The sequence below is a fragment of the Brassica napus genome, chromosome C3 (genome assembly GCF_020379485.1).
Source record: "Brassica napus cultivar Da-Ae chromosome C3, Da-Ae, whole genome shotgun sequence".
NCBI lineage: Eukaryota > Viridiplantae > Streptophyta > Magnoliopsida > Brassicales > Brassicaceae > Brassica > Brassica napus.
In genome coordinates, this window is record NC_063446.1 from 64,853,459 (window position 1) to 64,871,602 (window position 18,144).

The following is an 18,144-nucleotide window of genomic DNA, read 5'->3' on the forward strand; positions in this document are numbered from 1 at the left end:
AAAAAACCGTAGGATTTGGATATGGTTCGGTATATAACCGATAAAACCGAATAAACCGAATAAAACCGATCAAAAAATAGAAACATGTAAATATGTATATATTTTATAACAACATATGAAAATTATAAGTTACTTTTTTTGCTAATAACTATTACCATATTTTTTACAGTAATAAAATAGTCCTGATTTGTAAAACACTTGAACTATAATTAAATAACAATTCATCGCAAACATGCTTCTTATTTTCTTAATCTTCTTTTGATCTTTTTGCTTTAATTTAGCATTGACTAAATTGAAATAAATATTATAAATTTGATGATAACAATTAGTGGAAATTCTTCACAATTTTTTTTTTATCTATAAACGAATAGAGTTTCGTGTTTAATAGAAGAAACATGACTTTGATAAATATGAAAGAATATAATAACTTATTTTTTGTGCTTCGTGCTTCTGTTTTATTTTTTGTTTTTTTTTTTTTATTATCAAAATTTTGAGCTTTGATTTTAATTATAGATTTGATTATTTCATTAGATGATAGAAACATTTTTTATTTTTGTTCTTTTATTTAAACTTATAATATTTTTTAATAAATGAATGTGTTGACAACAAGACTCTAAAATTCATATAATATGATCCCAAAATAAAGAATTATGTGTTTTTGGTATAAAACCGAATAAACCGAAAACCGATGGTATATAAACCGAACCGAACCGAAGTAAATATGAATTTAGAATGGTAGTCATATTTTACTAACCGAAAAACCGAAAAACCGAAAAACCCAAACCGAAACCGAACCGATATCCGGATTGAACACCCTAAGTAATATGGATATTTGAATTACGGAAAAAAAATAAATCTTACAAAATTATCTCAAATAATTATGGAAGGTTTCCAATATTATTTAAGAGAAATGTAAAGATTGCGTTCAAATAGTTGTAGAATATTTTCTATAATGTGTTTGGATCAATGCAAAGTTGCGTCCAAATAATAATGAAACATTTCTCAATTAATTATATTATGTTTCTATAATAATTATGGAATACTTATATTCAAGAGTATTCTTTTACTTTTTTTGCAAGATTATTTCTTGGTGATCAAGTAACTCATACCCATATAAATAGACATCTAGTCTCTTCATTCTGCATAGACAGAAAAAGCAAACACTACAGCTTCCAGCAAATAATCTCTCTTAGTTTTCTAGTTTTTTTAAAGTAAGTGTCTCGAGAGTATTCGTAGTAGTTACAGTTCGTTAGATTCTGTTTCGGGTGTTGCGAAACAGTCTCGTCACGGTTGTATCCTGGGATTCATAGATCGCATTCAAACCGTCACACAATACGGGTGATTTACTGAGTTAAGGAAAAAGATCAAATCTTGACTCCGTGAATTCGTCTATTTCCTTAACGATTTCTTAAACGTTTTCTATCTTCATCTTATCGTTTATATCGATTTTTGTTTCGTGATTTTCAATCAGGATTTTCGCGTTCTTACAAATATACACCATATATTTATACTGATAAATCTTATTGAACAAACTTTATTGAATTGTGTTGTTTCTGAAGTGGTATGTAGCTCATGTAGACTGATCGCTAAATAAAAACGACCGCAGTTCAAAGTTTTCTAAATATTATAGATTATATATGTACATAATCTATCGCTAAATTATCCCTAAATTTGCAATATTTTCTGATTACCATTAATGTGCAATACAGGTTGATCAAATCGTATCATTAACCAGTTGGCTAGGTATTTGTCTTTTTACCCCCAAAAAAACACTGGACTATTTTTATTGTTTTAGGGTTTATAAAGTCTTACATGTAGAATTAAGGAAGAGATGGAATGCAAATAGAGGGAACTTGCGACAAACATCAATACTAGATGCTTCATCTAGATAATGCTTATCATCTCCAAGTGGTCCTACCTCGATTCTCCAGTCGAACCGGTTCACAAGGTTGGCCAATGTGACCTCGGCCAAGGCTATTGCAAGCCCTATTCCAGGACATTTCCTTCTCCCTGATCCAAAAGGAATGTACTTTTGATCATTTCCATGAAAATCCAATAGTGAGTCTAAATGTCTCTCTGGCCTAAATTCATCTGCGTCTGGGCCCCAAGTTGCAATCTCTCGTTGGATCGCCCATACATTTATTTGCACCTGTTTTATATATACAAATTTCATTTTGAAAAAAGATCTTTTAATTTGTAATTTAGAATCTTAGATTTCATCTTTACATGTAAGATGAAATGACTTGCATGTGATCCTGCAGGTATGTCATATTCGTTTAGTTTGACATCCTCGCTTAATTGTCGGGGAATTAATGTACCGGGGGATGTAACCGAAGCGCCTCTTTGATCATAACATTTAAATAATTCATCTTTTCAGCTTCTTTCTCCGATACATATGAATAATGAGGTTGAACAGAACGGATCTCATCTTGGAGTTTCTTCATACACTTTGGATGTCTCATAAGCTCTGTCATTGTCCATTCTAGTAGTGTGAAAGTTGACGCTGATCCTCCGAACAACATATCCTTGATAAACCAGGAAGCAAGAACATCTTAGTTACACCGCATCTAGTGATCATGAGTTGATGACTTATAACTAATTCATATACCGTTTTGTAAAATATGACATTTTAGAAGATTTTTTGTTTAAAATTAGAAGATGTTATAAATGTAAACTTTATTAACAAACTATTTATACTAGGGGCATAGCCCTCCGCGGGGTCATGGACGTTGTTGTTACTCTATCTAAATGTGTAGGTGATGTAGTGCTCGTGAAGTTGGTGTTTTGGTTTGTCATGATTCTCCAAGATTTCTATTGTAATAGGATCGAGATGGGTGATGAATTTGGCTACTTTTTGTGGTTGGTGTTGTGTAGTTATTGTGTATGCACAATAGTTTACATGGTTGGGTTTATTTGATGTTGAATTTATATTTAATTAATGTTCATACTCTCAAATTTGGTAGATATTCATGTTTTCTTTCTAATATGTAATTGGTTGTAACTTTTGTGAAAATTGCATACAATAAGTTTAAGTGGTTATTAGGCCTTAATTGGCCAAAAATGTAGCGAAGTTTTTTTCAGAAATATATGTACGGATCGGATCGATGTTGGACCCGAGCCTTTATAGCTCGGAAGCGGTTTCTGAATTTTCCGGATGTTCCTGTGTTTGATTGTGTTATTTTGTTTGAGTAATACATATACTAAGTTCGGATTTGAATGAATTTGTTTTTATAATCAATTGTAAATTTATAATGTTTATTGATACTTAATTTTGTATTGATAAAAACCGGTTTCTTTTCTCGCAAACCTAAATTTAAGCATATATTTTTTGTTTAGATTGGAAACATGTTTGATAAAAAAAAATGGAATCTGTAAACTTTTATGCAACATTTGATAGGTACAATTATAAAAATAGACGCATGGCTCGAGCATGATTCACCATTTTCTCATATTGTGATGTTGTCTTCGTCTCATTGTTTTTCTTAACTGACATAAAGCTATCAAATAAAAAATCAATACATTCCATAGCTGCTATGCTCTTTCTTTCTTATATCTATTCTGTTTTTTTACGTGTCATTTGATGAGGGATAATTTGAAATGATGGTCAGTCCCAATTCCTATATATAGTGACTAAACCAACATAGTATAATTCAAATGTATATTGCCCACTAAAAATGATTTCCAGGAATCTCTCTTGATCATAAACTCATAACTCTTGCATTTTTCTAAATGCAAAGAAATTTGACAAAATATAGAAAATATTATCCAAATGACAACAAACATGAAGCATTGGAAAAAAAATATCAATGAGGGCCGAGCTTAAGATCTTATTAAGCTTGTAAGCAACAGAGGTTGCTCTGAGACTAGATACTGCGAGGTCCTAATATGTACAGGACATGATCATGATCTAATTGATTTTTTTTATAGCACCATGTACCATACCCGGCTTTATTGACTATTGTACCTACTATGTGTAAACCTTCTCGTTGTCATATGTGTACGAAGTTGCCAATGTCACCAGCGACTGTGCATTCTTGTATCAGACATGAGCTTCTTATGAAACAGCTAGAAGACAAAAAAAACACATTTTCGAATATCGTAAATGGATGAGAAGGAAAATCCTTGGTGAAAGGAAAAATGATAAGAAGAGATTGACATTGCATCCTAGATAGATGTCTCTTCACTTTGCCTCTACAGTGACAGTGAAGAGATACTCTAAGAACAACCACCTGCTTTTCCAAAATAAACACACAACAAAATCAACCCTCAAAACTCTGTTTGTTATACATTCAAGCTCTATTTTACTTTACTTTACTTTACTTTACTTGCCAGATGGTCTGAACAGAACAAATCTTATTTTTCTTCCACGTCAGCGTTAGAGCCTCTTCTTGCTCCAGAAAATTTGCTTTCCTTCGCTACAACCGTATCCTTACCCGAAGACTCGGATAGAGAAACCGAGTTGCTTCCAATTTCTTGTGTAGGAGTCCGCAAGGCCTCAAAAACACTTAGACACACAATCGTGTCCCTGAGTAGTTGTAAAGTGGTTAGTTTGGAAATTGGTAGTAGTTGTGTTAAAGACTAAAGAGGTAGCAAGCTGAAAAACTCAGTTGGGATAGGGACAACAAATACAGCAAAATCAAATTCTCACCTCTCTGTTGGCATCTGATAAATTTGGGTTTTGAAGCAGATGATTACTCAAAACATTTATATTGCTACATCTTCCCTAAATATCTACAAAGATATGGATGATCAAGCGATGTATTACGATATTGAAACACATAAAAAAAGATACATAAATATACAAAAATCTTATCTAAAGTTTCATTATCTAAACCAAAGCCAAATATTTTTAATCTTTCAATCGTGTTCCAGTAAAATTAAAATACATAAAAATCAAACCTGGCTGAAATCGAACAGGGTTGCTGCTGCCACTCTAAAAAACAGTAGCACGTATGTGTTAGTTTATATCAGCAAGTGAAAAAAAACTATGAATACATAGATTATCCCACCTCTGCCTGAGTGCCAAATTACATGTCATCACTGATTGTTGAGAAGGTGAACCTAGGATGATTTGGAGTGAATTTTTTTGTTTTCTCTGTTTTTCTTGATTCTCCGTTCTTCTCTTTGATTGGGCAACATGAAATCATTTTCCTAGGAAGATTGTAGGGTTTGGAGAGAAAACAAACTGAGAGATCGTGTTGGTGCTGCTTGATTCCACTCTCAACGCTCTCCTATTTATAGGGTTTGAGGTGCATCCGGTTTAGATACGCATGAAGCTTTGAATGTAAAAGGAGGGAGACATAGAGTTTGGTGGAGTTAATGTAAACAGAAGATTCATTGTATAGGTTGCAGAAACGTTGAATAAGGTAAGGAAGAGACGGACATGAAGATATAGGGGAGGTGGAAAGTTTAGAGGAAGAGAGATATGTTGAATCGTCGAATATGGTGGAGACGACTCCAAACCTAATCGACTCGAACCTGAAACGCAGAGTTTTGATTTGTTTGGGCTACAATGGGCTGGCAGATAAATTGGATTTCTTTATTGGACTTGTAGCATTACCTAACCAAAATACCAAACTAAATTAAAAACACGTTAACAATTAAAGGAAATTAACATAATGAAAATGTATCTTAGCTAAACCCAACTCGGAAATAAATGTGGGACCCATACACTTTATGATTTGCATACGTGGTGCTCTATATGGAGAGAAAACTGTCCCATTATATATACTAGAGTTTTTCCCGGGCTACGCCCGGATTTATTTCCATAAATTTTAATTTATTTTAAAATATTATGTTATTATATTTAAATATATAGTATTGGAAACTATGGGAAATGTAAATTATAAAGTTTAATTATTAGAATGTAAAACGTAAATAATGATAGAATAAATTATTTAAAATATTATCACTGCAAAAAAAAGGTTAAAATTTAAATCATTTAAAATTTTGATTTCCTTTAATTCTTATGTTCATTCTATCTTTCTGATTCATATTGTATAATTAGTGGCTAAGAGTTTAAGTTCTTACCAAGAAAACTAATCTTTCTAGAAGTATACATGAAAACTAAAATGGGTTGCTGAAATTTTTCTTCCAATTTCAAAAATGTTGGATACAATAAATCGTTTTTTTTTGTAAATATCTTGATAAAAGGTAAACAGTTAATTGCTTATTGAATATTTTTTTCTGAAATTTCACCAATGTTGAGAAAAATACAATAGTTTTCGAAGGTGATTGGTAAGTACTCTAAATGCTTTCCACACTTTTTTCCACAACTACTTTAGTTTACCAGTCATGCTTTAAGAAAACAATTTAAAGGTACAATTAAATTGAAAAATAGATTGGCTATGAAAATAAAATTTTCTAAAATTTTATATTTAGTACTTTGAAAGTTATTGATACAAAATTGCATCAATAGATTCTATAGCTACAACAGAGAAACTTGCAACTTATATTCTAAAGCAAAATAATTAAATTTTACAGCTTCTACCAATCAAAGACTTCATGAGGTTCTCATGTTACTAAGACTAAATATCTCTACTAAATATTGTTCTCTGCTAAATATTATTTTTTAAATATTATTAGTTTTCATGAGGTTCTTGTTTTTCGTCATCGATTTTCCAGGAATGAAGATAGAAGACATTATAGATATTAGATACTAAGCGTTGGTTGTATATTTATGTATGCTGATACGTGAATTCTCCAATTGCCCCCCCCCCCCCAATTAACGGAAAAGTACATGTTAATCAACATCTTGTATGGTACAATCGAAATAAACTATTATAGGTAAATCAAATAATATTTTGTTAAAAATTTAGATTTGGGTTGTGATTTTGCATCAAGTTAGTTATTTATGAATTTTTTGTACTAAAATAATACAAAACAAATACGCATATTACATATATGTTATTAAATTAAAGGAATTCTAATTTAATCATAAATTTTCTAAATTTACTTTTAAAAATAAAAAATTCATAAATACTTTAAAGTTGCGATGAAAATAAGACTAAACTAATTTTCTTACATCATTTATAAAAGTTGAAGAATAATTTATAGAAATTTATAAACTCAACCTCATCATACAAATACTAAAAATAATAATTACTAAACTGAAACTCAAATTCTATAATATTTTTGCTTGAAAGTAATATTAAAACGGTATCTAAATTATGGTATTTTAAGCAATTGCTCATTATATTTGGATATTCTTAATGTGTTTTTCAAATTTTTATTAAATTCTTAAAATATTCTGTATATATATTGTCTACAAATTTTGTCAGAATATTTACAAAAACTTCCCTGTTTTGTTTGCTCTAACTTTTTTTATATTACAATTTTCGTTCTAATGTTTGTTTGCTTAGATGTAAATCTATAAAATAATTCATAATCAAATACTGTGTGAATAGATTGGATATAATTTCAGTTTGTTCGTATCCAATTTATTTTTCTGTATTAACTTAGTTTAAGCTTCGCTTTAAGTGTAATTATCTCTTCTTTTTTTAACTATTTACGTAAACATTGCATTATGACTTACTTTTAATGGTAACAGATTTGATCCAATTTATTTATTTCAACACAAATTGACATGCAGTCAACATTTCGTGTACACACCGATATAAGCAAACATTTTTTTTAAACATAGTTACACTATCACGAATTCTTGCTTTCGTGTTAACCGCAAAGACGACCTTTTGATACACTTGCATATTTTACATTCCCTCCTACTTAACTACTATATATACTTTCAAGTTATCTATTCTCTTCTACTCAATTACTATGCAAGTTGACAAAACAAAAAACATTAATGTGCATCAACATATTAAAACGTCAGAGTATTTTCTTTCTTCTATATTCACCAGAACTTGGATCACCTCTGTTTCTTAGATTATACGGATAACGCAAATGACGGGCAAGAATTGTCTTCTTTCTTTATCCTTGTCACTCTTGTTCTTCCATCTGGTGTTAACTCTCCTTTTATGACCTCCAAGCTTCCCATTTGTCGCAGAAGAACAGCATGTATTCATTAAATTTTATTTTCTAACCATGCCCTTGTCTCAGTATATAAATTTTTATGACAAACATATCACTGTATAAACAGTTACTAGAAGAGAGAGATTTGAGGAATAAACATAGTATACCTCTAGAATATCCAGAACCAAAGTTTATGTTTATGTTTTCTCCGGTTTTCTCTACCAACCCATTTTCTTAATGTTCTGTTTCTTGTCACCTCAGCAGGAATATATATTTTCATCGACCTTTAGCAAGTGAAAAGATTGGCAATAGATAGTGAGAATACATAACATATTTACCTTAGCGACATTACTTGCTCCGCTAACAACAAGATATAGACCATCAGGTTTCTTTAAAACGACAAACTTGATTGAGGCAAACCTGTGACAGTTTTATTATGCGCTTCTTTGAATCTCCAAAGTATGCAGATAAACCTGCAAACGTAATTTAGAGTTATAAATCTCACAAATATAAATATACCGATTTATAAATCTCACAAATCTAAATATTTGTTTCCACCAAAATGGTAAGAAACCACCTCCATTAGAAGAATAAATTATAAGATCTCTTGTGGTTCCATCTTCCATAATGACATGAGCAACAAAAGCTCCCAATCCAAGAGTAACCGCACCGTCTCTATGTCTCCCTTCAGAGCTGCCACATGAAGAGGTGTTATTCCTCTATCTGATGCTCTGTTTATCACTTCTTGAAGAACACTGCACACATTTGAAAGACATTTTCAGGTAATCATGTCAACTGAAGCCATAAGCTTTAACTCTTTCAAAACACTATTAACCCTTTGATCAAATCCAGGATTTGTTACTCTTCAACAGGCTCCAGCAATTGGAGACACTTGGTATCTACTCCGAAAGCAATATCCTGCTAAACCGAGGATGACCATTCTGAGCCGCAAAATACAAAGAGGATTATTGTTAGCTAATATGATATGTGATTCTATCAACCCGATTAGTCAAACACAATCACTATGTCAATCTGTGAGAATAAAGTTTATCAAATGCTTACGTTAGCACCAAAACGAATGAGAATCAAACGACCTCCCAATGACCATGTTGGCAAGCCTGCATCAAAGTGGACTGTAGAAAAAAACAAACCTCACATTAGGATCATCTTAATCAATTCATCATTACGATCATCTTACGTTAGGATCATCTTAATCAATTCATCATTATAAACTATATGTGGATAAAACAACAAAACCCATATTAGGATCATCTTAATCAATTCATCATTACCACAAAGGTCAAAACTTGTTAGAATCTCTGAGATCTTACAAACTGGGTTACATCGTGGTGGCCTTGGGCGGCGGCATAATGGAGAGGAGAGTTACGGACAGAAGGTGGAGTAGCGAGCAGCTTTCTATAATTAAAAACAAAAAACTTTTGCTATTCTCGTGCTTTGAGAGGAAAAAACAACATTTTCACACTATGTTAATTACAATTGCAGCACTGTGATATAAAAAATTAGGAAACACTGAATAAGATGGAGACAGATTCCAATCAAATGGAGGCTTCCAAAACTAAAATCTACCTAGTGTTCCTCTGTCTGATGAAAAAGGCCAACAAAGTCAGAACTGACATGGAAACCTAACTTTCAAGGCGGAGCAGTAGATTCTGTAGCTCTCTTTCCTTCCTCCTCCTCGGCCCATGATCTGAGCAAATAACATAAGAGGATTCAGACACTCGGAATCGGTTATGGACAGATTGAAACTCAATGGTTAGAGATCCGAATGCAAATAGTTTCTTTGACATAAACATAATATAGTTGGGACTGCATAAGTAGTACCTAGCCATGGACAGATTTACGCTCCCCTCCAGTTCATACTGCAACTACGAAATGTTTAGCAGTATAAGGGAATTGTATGGCGACATTGGCATATATATATATGGTTGAGAGGGGTAGTCGAATAGTAATTCGTGGAGTTGTTGTCTTTGATTTGATGAATGCAAAACATATGTATTAAGTGGGAGAAGGAGAAGTTGAATGGCGATTTACAACTGAAAGGGAAGCTGAAAGGCGATGAAGTTGAAGGAGGAAACGGAAAAGGTCAAAAGTTAAAAACCTTACTGAGACAAAAAACTAAAGAAAAAAGGATGTTTTAGGAGATGAGACAGCTGGCTACTTTCTATTGGTTTGAATTTTTAATCATACGTGGACATGTTGAGAGTTGAGTATTAAGCCCTTTTAATATTGTAAGATGATTATGCAATTTATTTTTTTTATTGGTTGAATTATGGTAAGATAATTAATGAAGTAATTTTGTTTAGAAAAACAAAACTAAATCATTTATACCGATTAGTCGAGTGGTTTGACTAAGAGTTTATTAATGCTTCTACACCAGGAGGTCTGGGGTTCAAACCCCAGAAAACGCAAATTATGCAGATCATAAAGAAAAAGGGTTACAAGAGGTCTTCAGCAAATTATGCAGATCATGGAGAAAAAAAGTTACAAGAGGTCTTCAGCATAGAGCAAGGACGTATCATCGAACATGGGTCTCATAGGGCGGCTCGGAGCGATGCAATCAGACGTGCATTCTCATATGATGGTAGAATTGTCGGCTGTAGAATCGTATATGTAATATTTCTCATCGTTGTAATAGCATAATTAATCAGATGTTAAAAAAAAACTAAATCATTTAAAACAAAAATGTAAAAGAAGGAGAATGACTTTGTTTTACCAAGAGAAGGGTTTTCAAACTGGTTTTGTCAAAGCTCGAATGGTGTCGTCTTATCCCTTTGAGTTGATAACAATGTATCAACAAAATTTAACTGGTCTTCATTTGCATCTACATGCTCTTGCACCACTTTTTCCAGAAAGCTATCAATCTCGTTCTTAAGTTTGTCAACTTTTCTATCAAAACCTCGTACCTTCACTACAAGAAAACAGCAAAGATACTGAGGGAAAAAATCGTCGGAATTTCGTCGGAATAACGTTATTACGACGACATACCGACGAAACAAGTCCTCGGAAATAATTCCTCGGAATTTCTTCTTTCCTCGGAAATCCCTCGGAATTTTCAGAAGGAATTCCGAGGAAACAAATTTCCGAGGAAATTCCGAGGATCACTAGTTTGTCAGAAATGTCCTCGGAATATACCGAGGGAGAACTTCGTCAGTATACTTCCTCGGAAATTCATCGATCGATGCGTTTTTGGACATTTATCCATCGATCGATCTTAATATACCGAGGGAAATCTTCCTCGGAATATTTCGAGGAACATGTCCCTCAGTATATTCCGAGGAACGTGTCCCTCGGTATATTCCGAGGAACAGGTCCCTCGGTATATTCCGAGGAGAGGTGTCCCTCGGTATATTCCGAACGTTTTTTATAAACAGATCGATCGATGAATTTATGTCCAAAAACGCATCGATCGATCGAGTAAAAAATATAATAAATTTCCTCGGAATGTAAAAAATATTAATTATTTTTTAAAAATAAAATTTTTGAAATTTAAATTCGAAAATATAAAATTAAAATTAAAATTGAAATCATATTAATTAATATTCAAAGTTTCACAAATAAAAATAAAACATTCCGAGTTTTTGGAAAAAAAAAAAACTACGAGTCTGGCACGTCCGGGAACACCTCGTTCGGGTACATCCTCTGCATCATCTCCATCATTTGCTGGTTCAGCCTCCTCTGTGCCTCATAGCCCGCCTGTTGAGCCGCCATCTGGGTCTCCAACAAAGATATGCGATCATCCTTGTCCTTCAACTGAGCCGTAAGTACTTCTGGATCAACAAAGGGTGGTGGTGCAGAAGAAGGAGGAACCGACCGGGTGCGACGACCCAAACCGACCAAACGTCCCTTCTTCTTTGGAACCGACTGAATAGAAAATAGCCAAATTTGCAAATTTAAACCAAGAAATAAATGAATTGAACTTTTAAAAAAAAGAACTTACGGATTCAACGATTTTGTTGATTCGAAACCAGGACAAGTTGGTCGAAGCCGTCGAAGCGTCATCCTCGGTTTGAAGCTGAGACACTTCGTCTACCACCTGAGTTTGGACCAGGTCGACCACGTCCCTCACAAGACCGTCATCAATCTGGCCGGTCTTCTTGTTGGTATACGCCCTCCTCATTAGGGCGAGATCATCAACCGGCCCGCCATCATTTTCTTCCGCCTTGAAAAAAAACATAAATTAAAGAAACATTAGAAATTAGAAGAAATGCACAATAAATTAAAATTCTGAAACTCAAATAATTGAAGAAAAAGCGGTTGAACTTTCCATGCGATCTCCCAGAGTGGCAATAGATTGAGCACCCAAGTTATGCTTGTAGATGCCCTTCCCTTTACGGTCGCTCCTGCGGTTGATGGAGTTGGTGGAAGAAGTTTCTTTCGTCTCTTCCTTATCCCAATGCGCACACAACTCCTTCCAGACCGTGTCGTTCATCGACTTTGGGACCTTTTAATAAAAAAAAAGAAAAAATAGTTTAATAATTCAAAAATAGTTTAATAAATTAAAAAATTGTTTAATAAATTAAATCGAACCTTATTGATTTCCCACTTCTTCTTCCACTCGTGGATCTGCTTCCCATAGTTGTCCATAACTTTATGGACGAAGTGGTGATAGATAAAAGGCGTCTCATCGGAATTCCAGTTGAACTCTTGCTGAAAAAAAACACAATTAGTAGAAAATTTATATTAAAGATTAAAAATATAAGTAAAAAATTAGAATACTTACCGCAAACTGACGAAACCACTGATGCTACTTGTCGGTAGGGAAGTCAGTGAAAGTCGGATGTCCCTTGTCGAGGGCCGAGTACATCATACGGTTGATCCATGCGCTGATCCCGTTCCCGGATCGGTTGAACCTAATAAAAAGAACAAACCCTTAATAATGAATCAAATTTTAATGAAAAAAATATGTTTAATTACCATGTTTGACCACGTCCATGTGGATACGGAGTGAGATAGGAAAGATGGTCACGACCAGGCTGTCGAACCAACTCCGCAACACTCATCACGCCCGGAGGACCCGGAGGAGCAGGAACGGGTGCAGCAGCGGGAGCGAGAGGAGCAGGAGCGGGTGCAGCAGAGGGAGATGTATGGTTGGAGCTGTGGGGCGAAGGGGAATCCTGAAAATGGCTGGAATCCCGAGACTGGCTCCCCGTACCACCACGACCACGACGCTGTCGAGGCCGGGTCTGATCATCATGAGACCTGTAAATTAAGAAAATGTATTTAATAAATACAGAAATATATAAATTAATTTTTTTTAAACAAAAAATAGTTTTAATAAATAAAAAATAGTTTAATAATTACAAAAAAAATAGTTTTAATAATATATATATATTAAAAATATTTTAAATCCCAAATAATAGTTTTTAATCACAAAAAAGTTTTATAGATAATAAAAATGTTTTGTAAAATCCAAAAAATCGAATTTATATACAAAAAAGATTTTGTAAAATCCAAAAAATCGAATTTATATAGAAAAATCGTTTTGTAAAATACAAAAATCGATTACAAAACTCGATTTTATATACAAAAATCGATTTTATAAATACAAAAAAAATAAAAAAAATTATAAAAAAATTCTAAATCAATTCAACAAAACAAATTATTCAACCAAATCACAATTCTAAACCTATTATACAACCAAATCACAATCCTAACCAATCACCCTAACAAAAATCTATCAAAACTACACAAAAACCTAACAAATAGAGCCAAAGAGAGTGGGATAGGGTCCTTACATGATTTGTGTAAGAGAAGGGGGAGATCGCCGGAGATATCGTCGGATTTCAGGGGGAAATCACCGGAGAGAAGAGAGGAGTCGCGCAGAGGAAGAACAAGAAATGGGGAAGAAGAAGGGGCTCGTGATTATAAAACCTAGGGTCCGACGGACATTATCCGTCGGAATTCCGTCGGAATTCTAATTTCAATTTTCGCGAAATATTTGCCCGGTAAAATGAAAATATTCCGTGGAAATTCCGACGGATAGTAAAACATCCGTCGGAATTTCCTCGGAACATTCCGAGGAAATACCGAGGAAATACCGAGGAACTAGTGTTTGGGGTTTCAAAACATCAATTTTTTTTGCCGTATTACATTTCTTATACAATTGTAATGCATACCCTTGAGGATTCTTTGTATAGATGAGCATAAACCATGAAATAACAACTTTCAAAACTAATTGAAAGTATTCCCTTTACCGTTCATTAAAAGGTATAAGTGTTTCTCTTATGTTGTGGGATTTCGTTCATACAATCGAAAAAGTGTTAATTATACGGTAAGGAACAAATTTTTGACATCATAATGAACGTAAGACACTTAATAAGGGTTATATAGGTGTTATTCAAACCGCAAAACGTTGTTTTCGGTTTAAAAACCCTATTTCCTCGGAATTTCCTCGGATTATTCCGAGGGAATTCCGAGGAAAAACTTCTTTCTTCCTCGGAATTTCCTCGGACTATTCCGAGGAAATTCCGAGGAACTAGTGTTTGGGGTTTCAATACGTCAATTTTTTTTTAATAAACGGATCGATCGATGTATATATATACAAAAACGCATCGATCGGGATGGTCCTTACGTCTACGTATTCCAGGACCGAGCGAAGAAAACACTCTACTGCCACCTGCCTCAGATCGGCCTGACTGCTCTACTTTCAGAGGCTGCAGTTGAGTTCCTACCCCCTGCTACCGCACTAGTAGACAAGCCATCCTACTTCACGCCAAAATATCAGACCAAAGGCAAGGCCGTGGTTGATGAAGAAGGAGAAGATGAGGCTGCACAAGCCATTCCAGATGATTCACAACCCCATCAGCTACTCCCATCAGACTCCAGCCAGTACAAGCTGCAAGAGCTTCCACCGAACGCCACTTCGCGCCATCAACAACATTGGAGAGATCAGAGCATAAAGACAAACAACGACATGCTACACAAGATCTGGGCTGCCATTTCACGTATCAGACCGTGTCGTTGCCAAAAGGATGATGTAGTTCATCGGGACAACTCTCCATCCAGCTCTGGTTCGGGTTCGAGTGGTACACACAGGGTAAGAAAGAGGTCCAAGAGGTCCGACGGATTGATATTTCCTCGGAATTCCGTCGGTATATTCCGAGGAAATTCCGAGGAAACCCAATTTTGTGTTTCCTCGGAATTTCCTCGGAAATTCCTCGGTATATTCCGAGGATTTCATTTTCCGTCGGAATGTCCGTCAGAATACCGCTGTTTTCTTGTAGTGCTTAGTTACCCATGCCAAGCTAGGAATGTATTCGCCGATAGGGAAAGCACCCAAGATCTCCGTCTATCTTCTCACTAGGTTATTGGAATAATCTTCATGTTCGTCGCTGCTATATTTCTTTCCCAATACAATTCGAGCTATCACATCATATGTAAGAGTCATTAGGAGTTTGCTTAGATTTACCCGTGAAGAGGATGAACTCGCTTTCTCAAGCTTATCCATCATCACATTGATCTCCTCTTTTCTTATATTCTCAAAGGACCGAAACGTTTTGCTGCTAAGGAGACTCTGGACGCAGATACTCTGCGTGCATCCCAAAACATTTGAAGATAAATGGTCTACGTGAACAGATCTACTCAGTATGATTTCAAGTCAGAAGTCCATTAGTCCACATGTATATTAGCATAAATAAGGTGAAATAAATATAATTAACAAAAGTACAAGATTAGTCCGAGATTAACGAGGAAAAAAATATTATCTCAAATAGGACATAAGAGCATGATTATCGATAAAAAAAGTTTTTGGGGTTCTTAAAACTTTTTTTTGTTTTTTGTTTTTTGTTTTCTGATTATTTAAAAAAAAAATTTAAAAATGGACCAATCGTGGGCCGCCACGTGTCTGTGACGCCTGCAAACAGCACAACAAACCCCTGTGAAACGTTTCTTATTTGGCGACATTGAAGCACGTATTTTGCTAAAAGATGGTGGAGCCCATGCGTGAGAACCCTCCTCCCACCACCGATAATCATGCTCTTAAAAACACATTGAAAATGACTAATGAATGCGACAAAAGGGTACCTAAACCAGGTCCAGTCCTTGGTACGTTCCACAAGTGTACTTGCACTCGTTCCAAGAAAATTTGCAAGTTTTTGGTTATATTTTAGGAATTTGTTCCAAAACTTTAGGGTTCTTTTTTTGTGCAAAATTCTTCATTGTTCTATAAAACTTAAATGATTGGCTGACAAAAAAAAACTAAAATGATTGCACAAGAACCACAAAGTAATTAACTAGTCACTACAAGAAAACAGCGGTATTCTGACAGACATTCCGACGGAAAATGAAATTCTCGGAATATCCCGAGGAATTTTCAAGGAAACACAAAATTTGGTTTCCTCGGAATTTCCTCGGAATAAACCGACGGAACTCCGAGGAAATATTAATCCGTCGGAATATTCTTATGGAATACCGAGGAAAAATGTATTCTTCGGAAAAAACCGAGGAATTCCGAGGATATATTATAGCCGTTAGAGAGCCGTTGGGGGATTTTAAAAATTCCAAGAAAATTCCGACGAACTAACCGTTACCGTCGGAATTCCGTCGGAATTTCCTCTGTCTGTCGGCAGGACTTCAACTATAAATACAAGCACCCCTCTTCCTCTTCATTCACTCCATATCTTCATTCTCCCTCTTACTCACTTTACACACGAATTTGATTCATTAAATACATGTCTTCTTCAAATTATTCTCGTTCTTGGATCGATCGACCTCATTTGGATCCGAACACGAGATTGCTTACGGAAGAATACCAACGAGGTATAACCGAATTCATGGGGTTAGTACACCGACAACCGGAAGCAAAAACAGGTATGTTAAGATGTCTTTGCTCTAATTGTAAAAATAGAAAAGTTATTAAAGAGTGGGATGTTTGGACTCATCTATATTTGAGTGGGTTTACACGAAGTTACAAAATTTGGTATCATCATGGGGAAACTGATTATGAACATGGTAGTACTAGCGAACCTCAGCTAGCGGTTAGATTAGAAGAACCAATTAGAACAGATGTAGATTATGGTGTAGGTACCGAGGAGATGGTAAATGATCATTTTAGAGGGGAAGATCTACCCAATGCACAAGCTAGGAGATTTTATGATATGTTGGATGCTGGAAAGCAACCATTGTACGAAGGTTGCAGAGATGGTCATTCAGCTTTATCATCTGCTACAAGATTGATGGGCATTAAAACAGATTATAATTTGGCTGAAGACTGTGTGGATGCGATTGCTGATTTTGTAAAAAGTATTCTACCCGAGGATAATGTAGCTCCTGGTTCATACTACGAGGTTCAGAAACTCGTAGCTGGTCTTGGTTTATCGTATCAGGTAATAGATGTATGCAGCGACAACTGCATGATTTATTGGAGGGCGGATGAACAGCGGGTTACATGCAAATTTTGTGGAAAGCCTCGTTATAAAGATACGAGTGGAAGAGTTCCAGTGCCATATAAAAGGATGTGGTATTTGCCTTTGACGGAAAGGTTGCAGAGGTTGTATCTGTCTGAACGCACAGCGCAACCAATGAGATGGCATGCGGAGCACTCAACAGATGGTGAGATCAGACATCCTTCAGATGCAAAAGCGTGGAAGCATTTCCAATCAAAGTATCCCGAGTTTGCGTATGAGAGAAGAAATGTCTACCTTGGATTATGTACTGATGGTTTCAGCCCGTTTGGCAAGAGTGGAAGACAGTATTCTCTATGGCCAGTCATTCTTACACCATACAACCTACCCCCAAACTTGTGCTTGCGACGAGAGTTTTTGTTTTTCTCGATTCTCGTTCCCGGACTAGAGCATCCTAAGAGATCACTTGATGTGTTTCTTCAGCCACTAATATATGAGTTGCAACAACTATGGGCTCAAGGTGCTGAAACATACGATATTTCGTGTAAAGAAAACTTTCAAATGCGGGCAGTACTAATGTGGACAATAAGTGATTTTCCAGCATATGGTATGTTATCTGGATGGACAACGCATGGAAGGCTATCATGTCCATATTGTCAAGATAACACTGATGCTTTCCAACTAAAACACGGAAGGAAAACGTGTTGGTTTGACTGTCACAGGAGATTCCTACCACCTGAACATCCATATCGTAGGAGTAGGAATTTGTTTACGAAGAACAAGAGGGTGTTTGACAGTCCACCTCCAGAAA

General features: G+C 35.1%; 1 long non-coding RNA gene and 1 pseudogene across 3 annotated transcripts; both read right to left on the reverse strand.

Moving 5' to 3' along the window:
- Positions 1-1,237: 1,237 nt before the first annotated feature.
- LOC106384699 lies at positions 1,238-15,894 on the reverse strand (annotated as a pseudogene).
- LOC106386140 lies at positions 3,704-6,586 on the reverse strand. Of its 3 annotated transcripts, XR_001277408.3 has the most exons (4): positions 5,010-5,474; positions 4,900-4,933; positions 4,649-4,731; positions 3,704-4,525 (listed from the first exon to the last, which is right to left on the reverse strand). It is a non-coding gene; the product is annotated as an uncharacterized LOC106386140 (long non-coding RNA). The 3 variants fall into 3 exon arrangements; XR_007320906.1 differs by having other exon boundaries at positions 3,704-4,731; XR_007320905.1 differs by having other exon boundaries at positions 3,704-4,933; positions 5,010-6,586.
- Positions 15,895-18,144: the final 2,250 nt, after the last annotated feature.